The sequence below is a fragment of the Xenopus laevis genome, chromosome 9_10L, assembly GCF_017654675.1.
Source record: "Xenopus laevis strain J_2021 chromosome 9_10L, Xenopus_laevis_v10.1, whole genome shotgun sequence".
NCBI classification, from domain to species: Eukaryota; Metazoa; Chordata; class Amphibia; order Anura; family Pipidae; genus Xenopus; species Xenopus laevis.
In genome coordinates this window covers 40,670,098-40,691,389 of record NC_054387.1, presented here as the reverse complement: position 1 = coordinate 40,691,389, position 21,292 = coordinate 40,670,098, and the positions used below count along the sequence as shown (strand labels likewise).

At 43.9% G+C, this 21,292-nt stretch overlaps 1 protein-coding gene across 1 annotated transcript in view; it reads right to left on the bottom strand.

Annotated features, from left to right (window-relative positions):
• Positions 1 to 21,292, bottom strand: part of LOC121397955 — a 31,741-nt gene that overhangs the window by 9,251 nt on the left and 1,198 nt on the right. The window lies entirely within an intron of this gene.

Below are 21,292 nucleotides of genomic sequence, written 5' to 3'. Positions count from 1 at the left end.
GGTTGTGGTTAGTGAATGAGACGGAGTCTTGTCTAGGAGGTCGTCTAAGTATGGTATGACCCCCACACCCCTGAGTCTCAGGTCTGTCAGGGCTGCTGCCATATAGTTACATAGTTAAATTGGGTTGAAAAAAGACAAAGTCCATCAAGTTCAACCCCTCCAAATGAAAACCCAGCATCCATACATACACCCATCCCTACTTTTAATTAAATTCTATATACCCTGTACTAACTATAGAGCTTAGTATCAGAATAGCCTTTGATATTATGTCTATCCAGAAAATCATCCAAACCATTCTTAAAGGCATTAACTGAATCAGCCATCACATCATCACCCGGCAGTGCATTCCACAACCTCACTGTCCTGATTGTGAAGATCCCTCTACGTTGCTTCAAATGAAAGTTCTTTTCTTCTAGTCTAAAGGGGTGGCCTCTGGTACGGTGATCCACTTTATGGGTAAAAGATCCCCTGCCATTTGTCTATAATGTCCTCTAATGAACTTGTAAAGTGTAATCATGTCCCCTCGCAAGCGCCTTTTTTCCAGAGAAAACAACCCCAACCTTGACAGTCTACCCTCATAATTTAAGTCTTCCGTCCCTATAACCAATTTAGTTGCACGTCTCTGCACTCTTTCCAGCTCATTTATATCCCTCTTAAGGACTGGAGTCCAAAACTGAACTGCATACTCCAGATGAGGCCTTACCAGGGACCTATAAAGAGGCATAATTATGTTTTCATCCCTTGAGTTAATGCCCTTTTTTATGCAAGACAGAACTTTTTTTGCTTTAGTAGCCACAGAATGACACTGCCCAGAATTAGACAACTAGTTATCTACAAAGACCCCTAGATCCTTCTCATTTAAGGAAACTCCCAACACACTGCCATTTAGTGTATAACTTGCATTTATATTATTTTTGCCAAAGTGCATAACCTGCATTTATCAATATTGAACCTCATTTTCCAGTTTGCTGCCCAGTTTTCCAGTTTAGACAAATCACTCTGCAAAGTGGCAGCATCCTGCATGGAATCTATAGTTCTGCACAATTTAGTATCATCTGCAAAAATAGAAACAGTACTTTCAATGCCCACCTCCAGGTCATTAATAAACAAGTTGAAAAGCAAGGGACCTAGTACAGAGACCTGCGGTACTCCACTAACAACACTGGTCCAATTAGAAAATGTTCCATTTACCGCCACTCTTTGTAGTCTATCTTTTAGCCAGTTCTCTATCCAGGTACAAATACTATGTTCCAGGCCAACATTCCTTAATTTAACCAGTAACCTTTTGTGTGGCACTGTATCAAATGCTTTAGCAAAGTCTAAGTAAATCACATCCACTGCCATCCCAGAATCGAGGTCTCTACTTACATTCTCATAAAAAGAATCACCTTTGTGAATACTTGTGGAGTGAAGGAGAGCCCGAACGGAAGCACCACAAACTGCCAATGACCTCCTGCGGAAAAAAAGCAAAGGAATCTGTAGTGGTGGGGATGTATTGGTACGTGAAGGTATGCCTCCTTGATGTCTATCACTGCCATGAACTTTTCCCTTTTTCTAGTTATAATAGTACCGATTGTATGGATTCCATCTTGAAATGTTGCTTTTGAACATACTTATTTACTGCTTTTAGGTCTAGCACTGGACGGTAAGAGCCATTCTTCATGGGTACAATGAACAGGTTGGAATAAAATCCTGCTTTATGACTCCTGATGTTGAGAGATCGTGAAGAATTCTGTGATATGCGGAGCACTTTGGCTCCTTTGATGGTAGGCGTGACACAAAGAATCTCTGTGGTGGGATTTGTGTAAATTCGATGAGGTAACCCTGTGACACTATGTTCAGTACCCAGGGGTCCTGGACTTTCTGTTCCCACACCTCACGAAAGTTCCTTAGGCGGCCGCCTAAGAGGATGCCCTCGGCGGTGGGCACCATTTCATGTGCAGGTAGACTTGTCCTGAGAGGGTTTGTTGTTATTTCTTCTTCAAGACCAACTGGAGCCCTGCTTAGACGGATCTGTGTTTTGCTTGGCTGACTGATGTTTTTCCATCTGTGGCCTCTGCCTCTGGCCTTGACCCTGACGAAAGGGCCGGAGAAATGGCCTCCTCTTAAACACTGGACGTTTGGGCCGATTCTGTGGTAGCAAGGTGCTCTTGCCCCCAGTTGCCTGGGAGATAATCTTTTCAAGCTCTGCCTCAAAAAGCTGTTTTCCTCCGAATGGGAGACTGACGAGCGATCTCTTAGATGTTATGTTTGCTGACCGTGTCTTGAGCCATAGAAAGCGCCTGGCTGCAATGGATTGAGCCGAGGCTCTAGCAATAAGTTTGGCTGCGTCTAATGCTGCATCACAGATGTAGGTATTTGCGTCTGCAATCTGGGACAGAAAAATATCTGTAGAGGGATCCTCAGAACCAATGAGCTGTGCTACTTGTTCTATCCAGACCTCCATAGCCCTTGAAACCCAGGCTGTGGAGAAGATGGGTTGTAGAGCCCCTCCTGCTGCTGAGAAAATAGCCTTACAGAACCCCTCTAGGCATCTGTCTATGTTGTCCTTGAAGGATGCCGCATCTGCCACAGGTATGGTTGTGGTCTTAGATAAACGTGACAATGGTGGGTCAACTTTAGGAGGTGAGGACCAAAGGTCTGTACATTCTTGTGGAAAGGGGTAAGTCTGAGTGAATCACTTTGAAAGTTGAACCTTACGGTCCGGAGTCTTTTACTGTGCCTTGATAATGTCTTCCAGCTGTTCATAGGCTGCAAAGACTGAGGAAGTCTTTTTCTGCCTCTTGAATATATTCTTGTTTGGCTCAGGAGTAGCCATGGTGTCTTCTAAATGGAAGGTCTGAAGCACAGTCTGAATAAGACTCAACTTCTCTTTGAGATCTAGAGGGGTCTTGTTCCTGGTCAGAATCTTCCCCTGAAAGTAGCTGGCCTTCTTCCCCTGACCTCTCCTCAATAGAAACTAGCAGGGACTTGTGTATACGCCCATAACCAAGATGGCGATCGTGCATCTCAAGAGCCGATCCCCAAAACTAAGATGGCGGAGCAGCCGAAACGCTAGACAAGAGAAATATTAGTGTACCACAGGGCCAGGGAACATGTTGACCACATTGTTATCTTTTCATTATAAAGATAAATCCATCCCTAATTAAAACTGGTATGTGTCCAAAAATGTGTTTGTGTGTCTTATAATGTGTATTTGTTCTAGAGGGTGTGTATGTGTCCTAAAATGTGTGTGTCCTAGAGGGTGTGTATGTGCGCTAGAGGGTGTGTATTTGTCATACAATGTGTGTATTTGTCATAGAGGGTGTGTATGTGTCCTATAATGTATGTATGTGACCTATAATAAGTGTATGTGTCCTAGTGGGTGTGTATGTGTCCTACAGTGTGTGTATGTATTGTAGAGGGTGTGTATATGTCCTACAGGATGTATATGTGTCCTAGAGGGTGTGTATGCATCCAATAATGTGTGCATGTGTCCCAGAAGGTGTGTGTCCTAAAATGTGTGTATGTGTGTGTCCTAAAATGGGTGTGTGTCCTATAATGTGCGCGTGTGTCCATTTATGTGCTTGTGTGTCCTTTAGTGTGCGTATGTGTCTTATAATGTGTATATGTGTCCTATAATGTGTGTATGTGTCCTATAATGTGTATACGTGTTCTATAATGTGTGTGTGCGTGTCCTAGAGGGTGTGAATTAAAAAAAAAAATTCAGGCTCTCTAATATCTTAAAAAAGGTGACCTTTTATTAGGGAGACCGCCTGAAAAAACTTAATTCAGTAATTGAGCACAAGTCACTTTAAATTGTGTAAGAGCCTGAATATTAAAATCAATTTATTGCACTAGCACTTTATAACCTTTAAGGTTTTGAGTTATTAAGCACTTTTTTGAAAATTAATTTCTTGATTCTAAAAACGCATCACCTTGTTGTTAAACAGTAGATGTATTTCTCCGGGTTTTTTTAAAAAAAGAAGTGGAATGTTTTAGCTCAATTGATTTATCCTTTAGAACATGGTATAATTAATTAAGGGGAGATCTCTCTACCCTTATCAACATTGATATCCTTCTGACGCAAGTCAGATCCCTTTAATTAATTAATTCAATTATACCAATTGATAGATATGCCCATTATCCAGTTCAAGTGTGTATGTGTCCTATCATGTGTGTATGTGTCCTATCATGTGTGTATGTGCCCTATCATGTGTATGTGTCTTATAATGTGTGTATGTGCCCTATCATGTGTATGTGTCTTATAATGTGTGTATGTATCCTAGAGGGTGTACATGTGTCCTAGAGGGTGTGTATGTGTTCTATAATATGTTCTATAATATGTGTATGTGTCCTAGAGGGTGTGTATGTGCCCCAGAGGGTGTGTATGTGCCCCAGAGGGTGTGTATGTGCCCCATCATGTGTGTATGTGCCCCATCATGTGTGTATGTGCCCCATCATGTGTGTATGTGCCCCATCATGTGTGTATGTGCCCCATCATGTGTGTATGTGCCCCATCATGTGTGTATGTGCCCCATAATGTGTGTATGTGCCCCATAATGTGTGTATGTGTCCTAGAAATAGTGTTTGTGTCCGAGAGGGTAATTTACCTATAATATGTGTATGTATAATGTGTGTATGTGTTCTGTGTATGTGTGTGTGTGTCCTAGAGGGGTTGTGTGTCCTAGAGCGTGTGCATGTGTCTGAGAGGGTGTGCATGTGTCTGAGAGGGTGTGCATGTGTCCTATAATGTGTTCCTGTGTCCTATAATGTGTGTATATGTGTCCTATAATGTGTGTATACGTGTCCTATAGTGTGTGTGTGTGTCCTATCGTGTGTGTGTATGTGTTCTATCATGTGTGTATGTGTTCTATCATGTGTGTTTGTGTCCTAGAAATAATGAGTGTGTCCTATAATGTGTGTATGTGTCCTAGAGGGTGTGTATGTGCCCCATCATGTGTGTATGTGCCCCATAATGTGTGTATGTGTCCTAGAAATAGTGTTTGTGTCCGAGAGGGTAATTATCCTATAATGTGTGTATGTGGGGTTGTGTGTCCTAGAGCGTGTGCATGTGTCTGAGAGGGTGTGCATGTGTCCTATAATGTGTTCCTGTGTCCTATAACGTGTGTATATGTGTCCTATAATGTGTGTATACGTGTCCTATAGTGTGTGTGTATGTGTCCTATCGTGTGTGTGTATGTGTTCTATCATGTGTGTATGTGTTCTATCATGTGTGTATGTGTCCTAGAAATAATGAGTGTGTCCTATAATGTGTGTATATGTCCTAGAGGGTGTGTGTGTGTCCTAGAGGGTGTGTATGTGTTCTATAATGTGTGTATGTGTCCTAGAGGGTGTGTGTGTTCAGGAAGATGTGCGTTTGTCCTAGAGGGTGTGTGTCGTTGTCCTAGTGTGTTTGTGTCCTATAATCTGGGTATGTGTCCTAGAGGGTGCGTATGTATCCTAGAAGGTGTGTATGTGTCAGAGAGTGTGCATGTGTCCTATAATGTGTGTATGTATCCTAGAGGGGTTGTGTGTTTGTGTGTCCTAGAGGGTGTGTATGTGTCCAAGAGGGTGTGTCCTATAATGTATGTGTTCCATAATGTGGGTAGGTGTCCCATCATGTGGGTAGGTGTCCCATCATGTGGGTAGGTGTCCCATCATGTGGGTAGGTGTCCCATCATGTGGGTAGGTGTCCCATCATGTGGGTAGGTGTCCCATCATGTGGGTAGGTGTCCCATATGTGTCCTAGAGAGGGGGGTGTCTTAGAGGGTGTGTGTTTGTACTATAATGTGTGTATGTGTCCTATAATGTGTGTATGAGACCTATAATGTGGGTATGTGTCCTAGATGGAGTGTATGTCCTAGAGGGTGTGCGTTTGTCCTATAATGTATGTATGTGTCCTATAATGTGTCGTTTAATGTGTGTATGTGTCCTATAAGGTGTGTATGTAGCTTTTAATATGTGTATGTGTCCTATAATGTGGGTATGCATCCTTTAATGTAGATATGTGTCTTTTAATGTAGATATGTGTCTTTTAATGTGGAAATGTGTCCTATAATGTGTGTATTTATCCTACAGGGTGTGTATGTGTCCTAGAGGGGTTGTATGTTTCTGTGTCCTAGAGGGGTTGTGTGTTTGTGTGTCCTAGAGGGTGTGTATGTGTCCTAAATGTGGGTATGTGTCCTTTAATGAGGGTATGTATCCTAGAGGGCGTGTATGTGTCCTAGAGGGCGTGTATGTGTCCTAGAGGGCGTGTATGTGTCCTAGAGGGCGTGTATGTGTCCTAGAGGGCGTGTATGTGTCCTAGAGGGCGTGTATGTGTCCTAGAGGGCGTGTATGTTGTCCTAAAGGGCGTGTATGTGTCCTAGAGGGCGTGTATGTGTCCTAGAGGGCGTGTATGTGTCCTAGAGGGCGTGTATGTGTCCTAGAGGGCGTGTATGTGTCCTAGAGGGCGTGTATGTGTCCTAGAGGGCGTGTATGTGTCCTAGAGGGCGTGTATGTGTCCTAGAGGGCGTGCATGTGTCCTAGAAGGTGTGCATGTATCCTAGAGGGTGTGCATGTGTCCTAGAGGGTGTGCATGTGTCCTAGAGGGTGTGCATGTGTCCTAGAGGGTGTGCATGTGTCCTAGAGGGTGTGCATGTGTCCTAAAAATTACCTCAAAGCTTCCACTCTACAGCATCATATCTCCCACACATCATTAGGTATCAATGTTAAACACACCAAATATGAAAGCCTGGGGTCCACTGAACAGTTTGATGCCCAATATGTATCGGTTTACCTAAACATGTGGTATATAGGGGCCCTAAAATGTAGACACCCCATTTGAGCTATCAGTTCTGTAATTCCAGATACTGCAAAATCAACACATTTGCATAGATGGGGGGGGGCAAAGTTAGAAAAAAGTACATTCACCCCAGAAAACCATATATTTTTGGAAAGTACACATTCCCCCGAATCCAAATTGGGTATGTATGTCTTTCTACTTTAAAGCACCAAGCTGCAAAACTTTCCTAAGTTTGGCAATTTTAGGGACATTTTCAAAAATCACCTCAAATTTTCCACCCTGCAGCATCGTATTACCCACATACTTTTAGGTATCAAGAGAAATCCCCCCAAATATGAAAGCTTAGGGTCCTCTGAACAGTTTGATGCCCAATATGTATAGGTGTACCCAAGCACGTTGCATATAGGGGCCCCAAAAGGAAGACCCCCATATGGTCTGTCATTTCACGTGCTGCAAAATCAACACATTTACATCGTTTTGGGGGGCGGCAAAGGTAGAAAAAAGTATGTTCACCCCAGAAAACCATATCTTTTTGGAAAGTACACATTCCCCCGAATCCAAATTGGGTATGCATGTCTTTGTACTCCAAAGCACCAAGCTGCAAAAGGTTCCTAAATTTGGCAATTTTAGGGACATTTTCAAAAATCACCTCAAAATGTCCACCCTGCCGCATCGTATGTATAGGTGTACCCAAGCACGTGGCATATAGGGGCCCCAAAAGGAAGACCCCCATATGGTCTGTCATTTCAGGTGCTGCAAAATCAACACATTTACATTGTTTTGGGGGCAGCAAAGGTAGAAAAAAGTACGTTCACCCCAGAAAACCATATATTTTTGGAAAGTACACATTCTGCCGATTCCAACAAAGATAACGACGTCTTTCTACACGAAACTACCAAATTGCAAAGCTTTTCTAAACATATAGGTTTTTACAACATTTCTGAAAATAGCCTAAAAATGTTGCAGTTTGCCGCATTTATCACATACAATGTTTTACGTACAAAGAAAAATCTCTCTAAATATGGATGTCAGAGGTCTAATGAATAGTTTGATGCCCAATATGCATAGATTTAACAAAGTATGTGTTGTGTATGGACCCCAAATGAAAAACATGCCTATGAATTTTCACGCTAGCCAACTAAGCTGCAGAAAAGAGAACCCTAACTGTGCGTTATGTGCCATAAGACCCCCCAAACTGTAAAAAGACCCCCAGAAACCCATATATTTTTGGAAAGCACATATTTTGGCGGATCAAACTAAGTAAAATCTAGCTTTCTATACCAAAGCACCAAACAGCAAAACTATACCTAAATATACATAAGGAACAATAATGCAGGGACAAAAATTGCAATAAAACCACAAAAATAGCGTAAATCAATGCAATAACAAAATAATTGTTCTGACAGCGTAATTAGTGGCCAAAATCGATTATCCAATAGTCACACTGCCAAAATAACATGTTTTTAGGCAAAAAAACAAAACAAAAGATAACAGTACAATGAATACGTAAAAAATAAAAAAAAACACCTGTTTGTGTTTACATACTTGTGCACTAATAAAAGTTGTCTGCAACGAAGCAGGTGATAGCAAAAGCTTGGCTGACGCCGACCTTGGCTTTTTCTGATGTGAAAACTAGGATAGATGGAGTATTTATTATGGAAAAGTTAACGTGTATAGTATTAGACAAGCAGGACCAATTTGCGAAGGTTTGGGACCCCTGGATCACCTACCGCTATCCGACTGGGTTTAATCGATCAGCACTAGTCTATTGAGAATAGGTTGCAAAGACTCTGGGTGGGCGGATACTGACTAATTAGTCCTTGTTTATATTGCCTAGGTTGATAAGGCAGTGGACCTTAAACCCCCCCTCCTTCCCCCCCCCCTTTTTTTTTTTTTTTTTTTCTCTCTCTCTTTTTCTTTTCTTTCTTCTGTCCTGTCCTTTGTAGTTTTCCTTTTTTTCTCTTGAATTCTATGTAAAAAAGGGAAAAGTGTACTGTCTACTTTTAGTATTATTTAGCCTTGACACATGTTCAGTTTTCATGTCATATACTATGCTTGTTGTTATCATTGGACTTAATCGCTTTGATGTTTGCTACAGAAACGTTTTCAACACTATCTGTATTTGTGAAGTAACTGTAACAATGCTACTGACTTTGTTGCTATGCACGATTTCCTCAATAAAAATTATTGATACAAAAAAAAAAGTTGTCTGAGTTTGCAAATACATGTAAATAAGTGTAAATAACTGTACAAAAGGGACCAAGTGCGCTAAAATAAAAAATACCAATCTTTACTAAAAATGTGTGTGTAAGTGTATAAATGTACTGTAAGTATGTGTAGGTGCAGGTAAAAGTGTAAAAAAAAGTGCACTTACCGTTTTTGGAGCAGGAGGATCGCTGTCATCGCTGGAGATGTCCTGGCAGAGTGTCTGCAGAGTTGTTGCGCAGCAGGAAGTACGTGGGTGGCTCTGCAGGCAGGCAGGAAGGTGAGTGTAGTAGCAGAAGCTCCATGCGATGCGTCTGCTACTTTGAAGTCGGATCTGCAACAATTGAGTCACAGATCCGACTTGACAGCCCCCCAGCCTCATTGCCTAGGGGGTTGTCTTCTCTCCCCACTCTCTGCGGAGGAGGCAAAAGCCGCCGAAGTAGAGAGAGAGCTCAGCTGCTAAAGAACGTACCATGTACGTTCTTGGCAGCCTGAGCATTTGCCTGCCAGCATGTACGCCATACATGCTTGGCAGGCAAAGGGTTAATAAATTAGTGTATAGGTTAAAATCATGTGTGTATGTGTCCCATAATGTGTGTATGTGTCCCATAATGTGTGTATGTGTCCCATAATGTGTTTATGTGCCCTATAATGTGTGTATGTGTCCTAGAAATAGTGTTTGTGTCTGAGAGGGTAATTGTCCTATAATGTGTGTATGTGTCCTAGAGTGGTTGTGTGTTTGTGTGTCCTAGAGGGTGTGTATGTGTCCTATAATGTGGGTATGTGTCCTATAATGTGGGTATGTGTCCTATAATGTGGGTATGTGTCCTATAATGTGGGTATGTGTCCTATAATGTGGGTATGTATCCTAGAGGGTGTGTATGTGTCCTAGAGGGCGTGTATGTGTCCTAGAGGGCATGTATGTGTCCTATAATGTCTGCATGAGTCCTACAATGTGGGTATGTGTCCCATCATGTGGGTATGTGTCCCATCATGTGGGTATGTGTCCCATCATGTGGGTATGTGTCCCATCATGTGGGTATGTGCCCCCTCATGTGGGTATGTGCCCCCTCATGTGGGTATGTGCCCCCTCATGTGGGTATGTGCCCCCTCATGTGGGTATGTGCCCCCTCATGTGGGTATGTGCCCCCTCATGTGGGTATGTGCCCCCTCATGTGGGTATGTGCCCCCTCATGTGGGTATGTGCCCCCTCATGTGGGTATGTGCCCCCTCATGTGGGTATGTGCCCCCTCATGTGGGTATGTGCCCCCTCATGTGGGTATGTGCCCCCTCATGTGGGTATGTGCCCCCTCATGTGGGTATGTGCCCCCTCATGTGGGTATGTGCCCCCTCATGTGGGTATGTGCCCCCTCATGTGGGTATGTGCCCCCTCATGTGGGTATGTGCCCCCTCATGTGGGTATGTGCCCCCTCATGTGGGTATGTGCCACATCATGTGTTTATGTGCCCTATCATGTGTGTATGTGTCCTAGAAATAGTGTTTGTGTCCAAGAGGGTAATTGTCCTATAATGTGTGTACGTGTCCTAGAGGGGTTGTGTGTTTGTGTGTCCTAGAGGGTGTGTATGTGTCCTAGAGGGGGTGTGTGTGTGTCCTAGAGGGAGTGTCTGTGTCCTAGAGGGTGTGTGTGTGTCCTAGAGGCTGTGTGTTTGTCCTATAATGTGGGTATGTGTCCTATAATGGGTGTATGTGTCTCATAATTTGTATATGTGTCTCATAATGGGTGTATATGTGTCTTATAATGTATGTGTGTCCTAAAATGTGTGTGTGTGTCCTATAATGTGTGTGTGTCCAGTGGCGTAACTACCGGGGGAGCAGGGGGTGCAATTGGGCCAGGGCCCCCCGGCAGTCACGCGCCCACTGGATTCTGCTGCAGTCGCACCGACGATGGTGGGGGCGGGGCCGGCTGCACGGCCCGCACCAGGGCCTGCCCCCACCTATGTGTGTCCTATAATGTGTGTGTCCTATAATATGTGTGTGTGTCCTATAATGTGAGTATGTGTTCTCTAATGTGTGTATGTGTCCTAGAGGGTGTGAACGTGTCCTAGAGGGTGTGAACGTGTCCTAGAGAGTGTGTGTATGTGTCCTATAATATATGTATGTGTTTTATAGGACACATTATAGGACACATACACACATAGGACACACACACATATGATGCATACACACCCTCTAGGACACACACAAATTATAGTCCACGCACACCCTCTAGGAAAAATAGACACATAATAGGACCCATTGACGCCCTCTGGGACACATACAAACATTAAAGGACCTATACACAAATGATAGGACAGAAACACATTATAGGACGCATACACACATTATAGAACACATTAGAACACACATTATAGGTCACAAAGAAACATTATAGGACATACACACCCTCTAGGATACATACTCACATTATAGGATACATACACACCCTCTAGATTACTTTCACACTATAGGGCACATAATCACTATAGGACCCATACATACCCTCTAGAACACATACACATAATATAGGACACACATACCATCTAGGACACACATAATATAGGACCCATACATACCCTCTAGAACACATACACATAATATAGGACAAACATACCGTCTAGGACACACATAATATAGGACACATACATACCCTCTAGGACACATGCACACAATATAGGACACATATACATTAAAGGACACATGCACACCATCTAAGATACATAAACTCATTAAAGGACACACACACGTTATAGGACACATACACACACTCTGGGACACACACTCTGGGGGACACACGCTCTAGGACACATACACACATGAAAGGACCCATACACACCCTCGGACACATACACATATTATCGGACACATACACACATTATCAGACACATACACACATTATCAGACACATACACACATTAAAGGATACACACTGTCTAGGACACATACAGACATTATAGGACCCATACATAACCTCTAGGACACATACACATAATATAGGACACACATACCATCTAGGACACACATAATATAGGACACATACATACCCTCTAGGACACATGCACACAATATAGGACACATATTCACCCTCTAGGACATACACACATGAAAGGACCCATACACACCCTCAGATCCATACACACATTATCAGACACATACACACATTATTAGACACATACACACATTATCAGACACATACACACATTATAGGAGACACACATTAAAGGATACACACTGTCTAGGACACATACAGTCATTATAGGACCCATACACAACCTCTAGGACACATACACATTATCAGACACATACACACATTATAAGACACATACACACATTATAGGAGACACACATTAAAGGATACACACTGTCTAGGACACATACAGTCATTATAGGACCCATACACAACCTCTAGGACACACACATTATAGGACACATACACACATTTTCGGACACATACACACATTATAGGACACATACACACTTTATAGGACACATACACACTTTATAGGACACATACACACATTATAGGATACATACACACATTATAGGACACATACACACATTATAGGACACATACACACCTTCTAGGACACATTCACACATTGGACATATACACACCCTCTAGGACACATACACACTTTATAGGACACACACACATTATAGGACACATTGACACATAGGACATATACACACCCTCTAGGACACATATACACCTTATAGGACATACACATTAAAGGAGAAACAAACCTGTAATATAAAAAAAAACCCTATGCCCCTACTCTTTGTAGACCCCCCTCCCTCCTAGCTTAGGTGGTACCCAGGGCAAATGCTCTTAAATTTTTACCTACTCCATGGTGCAGTTTCTGTCCCCCGCAGTTCACGGCAGCCATCTTCTTTTCCTCTCTAAAATTTGGTAGCCGACCTTCGCTTTCGGCACATGCACAGTTGGAGTAATTTTCCGGGAAATTTACCAGACTTTCGGTGCATGCACAGTTGTTCTGGACCGGAAAATCACTCCAACTGCGCATGTGCCGAAAACAAATGTCGGCTTCCGAAGTTTACAAAGTAAAGAAGATGGCTGCCATGAACAGCAGAGGACAGAATATTCACCGAGGGGTAAGTAAAAAGTTAGGAGCATTTGCCCCGGGTACCACCTAGGCTGGGGGGGTCTATAAGGGTTAGAGGCGTAGGTGTTTATGTTACAGGTTTGTTTCTCATTTAAAGGACACACACATATTATAGGGTGCATACACATGTTATATGACACATACACACGTTATATGACAAATACACACATTAAGAGACACATACACACATTAAGAGACACACACACACCCTCTAGGTCGACACATATAGACATTATAGGATGCATATACACCTACTTGGACACACACATTATAGAGCATATACACACATTATAGGACACATACACACATTAAGGGACACATAACACACATTATAGGACACATACACACCTTCTATGATACATACACACATTATAAGAAACATAATTACCCTCTAGGACACATACACATATTATAGGACTCATACACACATTAGAAGACTAGGGATGGGCGAATTTTTTCGCCTTGTTTTGCTGCAGAAATGATGCCCATAGACTTGTATTGCGTCATGCGGGCAAAAAAAAAAAGACGCTCGTCAAACTTTTTTTGATGCCCATAGACTAATGGGCATCTGTAACATTTCGCCAGCAGCGAATTTTTGGCAAAACAAAACGTGTCAAATTCGCCCATTCCTGTTAGTATGCTGTTTACACAGGCTGGTTTATGTATACTTCCAAGTCAAGCATCTCCTACTATGAGCCATCCGAGGTCTAGTTTCTGGGCATAGGGTGGGTTGTGAGGGCCATTTATTTGGTCCCTTGCTTTGTCGACCCATAGGATATCCCTTCCAAGTAGAGATGTCGCGAACTGTTCGCCGGCGAACTTGTTCGCGCGAACATCGGGTGTTCGCGCTCGCCGGAAGTTCGCGAACGTCGCGCGACGTTCGCCATTTTGGGTTCGCCATTGTTGGCGCTTTTTTTTGCCCTCTCACCCCAGACCAGCAGGTACATGGCAGCCAATCAGGAAGCTCTCCCCTGGACCACTCCCCTTCCCTATAAAAACCGAAGCCCTGCAGCGTTTTTTCACTCTGCCTGTGTGTGCTGAAGAGATAGTGTAGGGAGAGAGCTGCTGCCTGTTAGTGATTTCAGGGACAGTTGAAAGTTTGCTGGCTAGTAATCGTTTTGATACTGCTCTGTTATTGGAGGGACAGAAGTCTGCAGGGGTTTGAGGGACATTTAAGCTTAGGTAGCTTTGCTGGCTAGTAATCTACCTTCTACTGCAGTGCTCTGTATGTAGCTGCAGTGGGCAGCTGTCCTGCTTCTGATCTCATCTGCTGACTGCTGCAATAACAGTAGTCCTTGTAAGGACTGCTTTTATTTATTTTTTTGTTGTTTTACTACTACTACTACTACTACTACTATAAGAGCCCAGTGCTATTAGTCTAGCAGTGTTGGGGAGTGGGACTGGTGTGCTAATCTGCTGCTCCTAGTAGTTCAGCAGCACCAACTTTAATTTTTTTTTTTAATATTCATTTTTTTTTATTTTACTTTTTTTTATTTTACTACCGCTGTAGTAGTGTATAAGTTGACCTTTTAGGCATTATTTGCCCTGTAGGCATTATTTGCACACTGTTTTCTTCAACCCGCCATCGAGCTGTGTGACCTTGTTCACATTCTGTCTAAATATCCATAATATTACCGTCTCCAGAAAAAACACCGGAGTCACTTTTTTCAAGCAGCCATAATATATTTTACGTAATCCGTATCCACCGCTGTAGTAGTGTATACGTTGGCCTTGTAGGCATTATTTGCACACTGTTTTCTTCAACCCGCCATCGAGCTGTGTGACCTTGTTCCCATTCTGTCTAAATATCCATAATATTACCGTCTCCAGAAAAAACACCGGAGTCACTTTTTTCAAGCAGCATTCATATATTTTACGTAATCCGTATCCACCGCTGTAGTAGTGTATACGTTGGCCTTGTAGGCATTATTTGCACAGTGTTTTCTTCAACCCGCCATCGAGCTGTGTGAGCTTGTTCACATTTTGTCTAAATATTGATAATATTATCGTCTCTAGAAAAACCACTTGAGTTACTTTTTTTCAAGCAGCATTCATATATTTTACGTAATCCGTATCCACCGCTGTAGTAGTGTATACGTTGACCTTGTAGGCATTATTTGCACACTGTTTTCTTCAACCCGCCATCGAGCTGTGTGACCTTGTTCACATTTTGTCTAAATATTGATAATATTATCGTCTCTAGAAAAACCACTTGAGTTACTTTTTTTCAAGCAGCATTCATATATTTTACGTAATCCGTATCCACCGCTGTAGTAGTGTATACGTTGACCTTGTAGGCATTATTTGCACACTGTTTTCTTCAACCCGCCATCGAGCTGTGTGACCTTGTTCCCATTCTGTCTAAATATCCATAATATTACCGTCTCCAGAAAAAACACCGGAGTCACTTTTTTCAAGCAGCATTCATATATTTTACGTAATCCGTATCCACCGCTGTAGTAGTGTATACGTTGGCCTTGTAGGCATTATTTGCACACTGTTTTCTTCAACCCGCCATCGAGCTGTGTGACCTTGTTCCCATTCTGTCTAAATATCCATAATATTACCGTCTCCAGAAAAAACACCGGAGTCACTTTTTTCAAGCAGCATTCATATATTTTACGTAATCCGTATCCACCGCTGTAGTAGTGTATACGTTGGCCTTGTAGGCATTATTTGCACACTGTTTTCTTCAACCCGCCATCGAGCTGTGTGACCTTGTTCCCATTCTGTCTAAATATCCATAATATTACCGTCTCCAGAAAAAACACCGGAGTCACTTTTTTCAAGCAGCATTCATATATTTTACGTAATCCGTATCCACCGCTGTAGTAGTGTATACGTTGGCCTTGTAGGCATTATTTGCACAGTGTTTTCTTCAACCCGCCATCTAGCTGTGTGTATTATCGTTTCCAGAAAAACCAACTGAGTTTTTGTTGTTGTTGTTGTTTTTTTAAAAATAATGCCAGGCAAAGGCAGGCCGCCACGCAGAGGCCGTGCTAGGGGCCGTGCTGCTATGCAATCCTGTGGCCCTAGCAAATTGCCCAGTTTTAAAAAGCCAATGACCCTGAACTCCCAAAATGCTGAAGAGGTAGTTGACTGGCTTACACAGCACACCCCATCCTCTACCGTTTCTAACTTTACCACAACATCCTCCTCATCCTCCACTGCTATGGCCACCCCACGTAACACTTCCTCCACCACCGGTGCCCCTTCTTCACTGGGGTCAGAGGAGTTATTTTCCAATGAGTTTCTTGAACTGAGTAATGCGCAACCATTATTGCCAGAAGAAGATGAAGGAGATGAGGACCTTACACCAGATTTAATTCTGGCAGAGAACACGATAGAGATGGACATAATGAGTGATGAGGAGGAGGTCCCCGCTGCTGCTTCCTTCTGTGATGTGTCAGAAGAAATTGATGCATCTGAGGAGAATGATGATGAGGAGATTGATGTTTTGTGGGTGCCTAGTAGAAGAGAGCAAGAGGAGGGTAGTTCAGATGGAGAGACGGAGAGTCAGAGAGGCAGTAGGAGAATAAGACTTAGAAGAAGCAGGGAGGACAGCCCGCAGGGATCAGCAGGGCAACAACATGTATCGGCACCTGTGTTCAGCCGGCCAACGCACCCGCCATTGCCGCCAATACCGCCAACTCCGCCAACTTCTACTGTTACCGCCAGATCGCACACTTCCAAAAAGTCAGCAGTGTGGGATTTTTTTAATGTGTGTGCCTCTGACAAAAGCATTGTAATTTGCAATGAGTGCAGTCAGAAACTGAGCCTTGGTAAGCCCAACAGCCACATAGGTACAACTTCTATGCGAAGGCACATGAGCGGCAAGCACAAAGCACTTTGGGAGCAACACCTCAAAGGCAACAGGCAAACTAAAAGCCACACTCCTTCTGGTCCAGCATCTTACTGCTCTACCTCTGCTCTCCTTGACCCGTCTGAACCACCCTCCACTCCGCCTTCCACCTTGACCACCTGTTCCCATTCCCAGTCATCTGCCACCAGCCAAGTTTCTGTGAAGGCCATGTTTGAGCGTAAGAAGCCAATGTCTGACTGTCACCCCCTTGCCCGGCGTCTGACAGCTGGCTTGTCTGCACTCTTAGCCCGCCAGCTTTTACCATACCAGCTGGTGGACTCTGAGGCCTTCCGCAAATTTGTAGCAATTGGGACACCGCAGTGGAAGGTACCCAGCCGCAATTTTTTTTCTAAAAAGGGAATACCACACCTGTACCAACATGTGCAGAGCCAAGTTACCGCATCTCTGTCACTTAGTGTTGGGCCAAAGGTCCATATGACTACTGACGCATGGTCCTCCAAGCATGGTCAGGGCAGGTATGTCACCTACACTGCCCACTGGGTGAACTTGGTAATGGCTGGGAAGCAGGGAATGGGTAGCTCAACAACAACAGTGGAGTTGGTGTCACCGCCACGGATTGCACGCGGTTCTGCCACCACCTCTACTCCTCCATCGCTCTCTACCTCGTCTTCTTCTTCTTACTCTGCTGCTGGGTCCTCCTTCTCCTCCTCCACACCTGTGCACCCCCAGCTCCCCCTAGGCTATTCGACGTGCCAGGTACGCCGTTGTCACGCTGTCTTGGGGATGACGTGCCTGGAAAGCAAAAACCATACCGGATCTGTACTCCTGTCATCTCTGCAGTCACAGGCCGATCGGTGGCTGACCCCACACCAACTGCAGATCGGAAAAGTGGTGTGTGACAATGGAAGCAATCTGTTGGCAGCGTTGAGACTAGGCAATTTAACACATGTGCCCTGCATGGCACATGTGTTAAATTTAATAGTCCAACGTTTTGTCTCCAAGTACCCAGGATTCCAGGACGTTCTCACCCAGTCCAGAAAGGTGTCGGCCCATTTCAGACGTTCCTACACAGCCATGGCACGCCTTGCTGACATTCAGCAGCGCTACAACATGCCAGTCAGGCGTTTGATTTCTGACAGCCAGACTCGCTGGAATTCAACGCTCCTTATGTTGGAACGTCTGCTGCAACAACAAAGGGCCGTCAACGAGTACCTTTTTGAACTGGGTGGTAGGACTGGATCTGCACAGCTGGGGATTTTTTTCCCCCGTTACTGGGTGCTTATGCGCGATGCCTGCAGGCTCATGCGACCTTTTGAAGAGGTGACAAATATGGTCAGTCGCACCGAAGGCACCATCAGCGACCTAATACCCTTCGCTTTCTTCCTGGAGCGTGCCGTGCGACGAGTGACAGATGAGGCTGTAGACCAGCGTGACGAGGAGCTGGAAGCGCACGATTTCTGGTCGGAATCACCAGAACGAACCCAGGCACCTGCTGCAACGCAGGGAGAGGTGCCAGAAGTGGAGTCAGAGGAGGAAGGTGGCTTTGTGGAGGAGGAGGAGGAGGACCAACAGGAGCAGGCTTCCCAGGGGGCTAGTGGTGACCTTTTGGGGACCCCTGGTCTTGTACGTGGCTGGGGGGAGGAGACCGTGGATGATGCAGTCCTTGATAATGAGGAAGCGGAGATGGATAGCTCTGCATCCAACCTTGTGAGAATGGGGTCTTTCATGCTGTCATGCCTGTTGAAGGACCCCCGTATCAAGAGGCTTAAGGAGAAGGACCTGTACTGGGTCGCAACGCTACTAGACCCTCGGTACAAGCATAAAGTGTCAGAAATGTTACCAACATACCACAAGTCCGAAAAGATGCGGCATTTACAAACCAGCCTGCAAAACATGTTGTACAATGCTTTTAAGGGTGATGTCACTTCAGGAACTCATCAACATTCCAGGGGCAGAGGTGCCAGTAATCCTGCCACGAGCACACCTGCAAGGACAAAGCCCTTTGGCCAGTCTGTAACGTCAGACATGCAAATGTTTTTCTGTCCAAGGCAGCGCCACAACCCTTCTGGATCCACCCTCAAAGAACGCCTCGACCGGCAGGTAGCGGACTACCTGGCATTAACTGCAGATATCGACACTCTGAGGAGCGATGAACCCCTGGACTACTGGGTGCGCAGGCTTGATCTGTGGCCAGAGCTGTCACAATTTGCCATGAACCTCTTGTCTTGCCCAGCCTCAAGTGTGCTCTCAGAAAGGACCTTCAGTGCAGCAGGAGGGATTGTAACTGAGAAGAGAACTCGCCTAGGTCACAAAAGTGTCGATTACCTGACCTTTATTAAAATGAATGAGGGGTGGATCTCGGAGGGTTACTGCACGCCGGAAGACTTGTTCTGACTTCTATGCAGCTGTCCTTCTCTTCAAGCCTCATGACTCCACACACAGCTGTCCTTTAGCGTCCTCCTCCTCCCTCCGCCACCGTTACAAACTAGGGTGCAAACCCTACTGGTTTAATTTTTTCTGGCCTCTGTGCTTCAGTGGCTGCAACCAAAAAAACTGGGCAAACAATGTCTACAAGGTCAACGTATGGCAAAAAATGACTATTTTCAGCATTTATATGGCATATTTTTTCTGGCAACTGTGCTTCAGTGGCTGCATCCAAAAAAATGCATATTTTCTGCATTTATATGGCATAATTTTTCTGGCCTCTGTGCTTCAGTGGCTGCAACCAAAAAAATGCATATTTTCTGCATTTATATGGCATAATTTTTCTGGCCTCTGTGCTTCAGTGGCTGCAACCAAAAAAATTTATATTTTCAGCATTTATATGGCATAATTTTTCTGGCAACTGTGCTTCAGTGGCTGCGACCAAAAAAATGACTATTTTCAGCATTTATATGGCATATTTTTTCTGGCCTCTGTGCTTCAGTGGCTGCGGCCAAAAAAACTGGGCAAACAATGCCTACAAGGTCAACGACGTTGACCTTGTAGGCATTGTTTGCCCAGTTTTTTTGGCCGCAGCCACTGAAGCACAGAGGCCAGAAAAAATATGCCATATAAATGCTGAAAATAGTCATTTTTTGCCATACGTTGACTCAACGTATATGGCAAAAAATGACTATTTTCAGCATTTATATGGCATATTTTTTCTGGCAACTGTGCTTCAGTGGCTGCGACCAAAAAAATGCATATTTTCTGCATTTATATGGCATAATTTTTCTGGCCTCTGTGCTTCAGTGGCTGCAACCAAAAAAATTTATATTTTCAGCATTTATATGGCATAATTTTTCTGTCAACTGTGCTTCAGTGGCTGCGACCAAAAAAATGCATGTTTTCTGCATTTATATGGCATAATTTTTCTGGCCTCTGTGCTTCAGTGGCTGCAACCAAAAAAGTTTATATTTTCAGCATTTATATGGCATAATTTTTCTGTCAACTGTGCTTCAGTGGCTGCGACCAAAAAAATGCATATTTTCTGCATTTATATGGCATAATTTTTCTGGCCTCTGTGCTTCAGTGGCTGCAACCAAAAAAATTTATATTTTCAGCATTTATATGGCATAATTTTTCTGGCAACTGTGCTTCAGTGGCTGCGTCCAAAAAAACTGGGCAAACAATGTCTACAAGGTCAACGTATGGCGAAAAATGACTATTTTCAGCATTTATATGGCATATTTTTTCTGGCAACTGTGCTTCAGTGGCTGCGTCCAAAAAAACTGGGCAAACAATGCCTACAAGGTCAACGTATGGCAGTTGTTTAAAGAGAACAGTAGATTACTAGCCAGCAAAGCTACCTAAGCTAAAATGTCCCTCAAATCCCTGCAGACTTCTGTCCCTCCAATACAGAGCAGTATCAAGCAGATTACTAGCCAGCAAACTTACTATCATCTGTCCCTGAAATCACTAACAGCTCTCCCCCTACACTATCTCTTCCAAGCACACACAGGCAGATTTTTCAGATACATTTTTGCCCTTGATCCCCCTCTGGCATGCCACTGTCCAGGTCGTTGCACCCTTTAAACAACTTTAAAATCATTTTTCTGGCCAGAAATGTCTTTTCTAGATGTTAAAGTTCGCCTTCCCATTGAAGTCTATGGGGTTCGCGAACCGTTCGCGAACCGCTCGCGTTTTTGCGCAAGTTCGCGAATATGTTCGCGAACTTTTTTTCCGACGTTCGCTACATCCCTACTTCCAAGGAGTAGCATTATTTTAGCCTTAGGGTCAAGTTCTGGAGTCAAGTATATTATGCATTTAAGGAGTGCTTGGGCCATTGACATTAAATGCATCAAAGAATGCTGGGCAGGCTAAATATCTGTTGCTCTGATCATCCAGCATTGCAAAAAGCTTAATGACTTTATCCCTTTGGCCTGTTGGGTATAA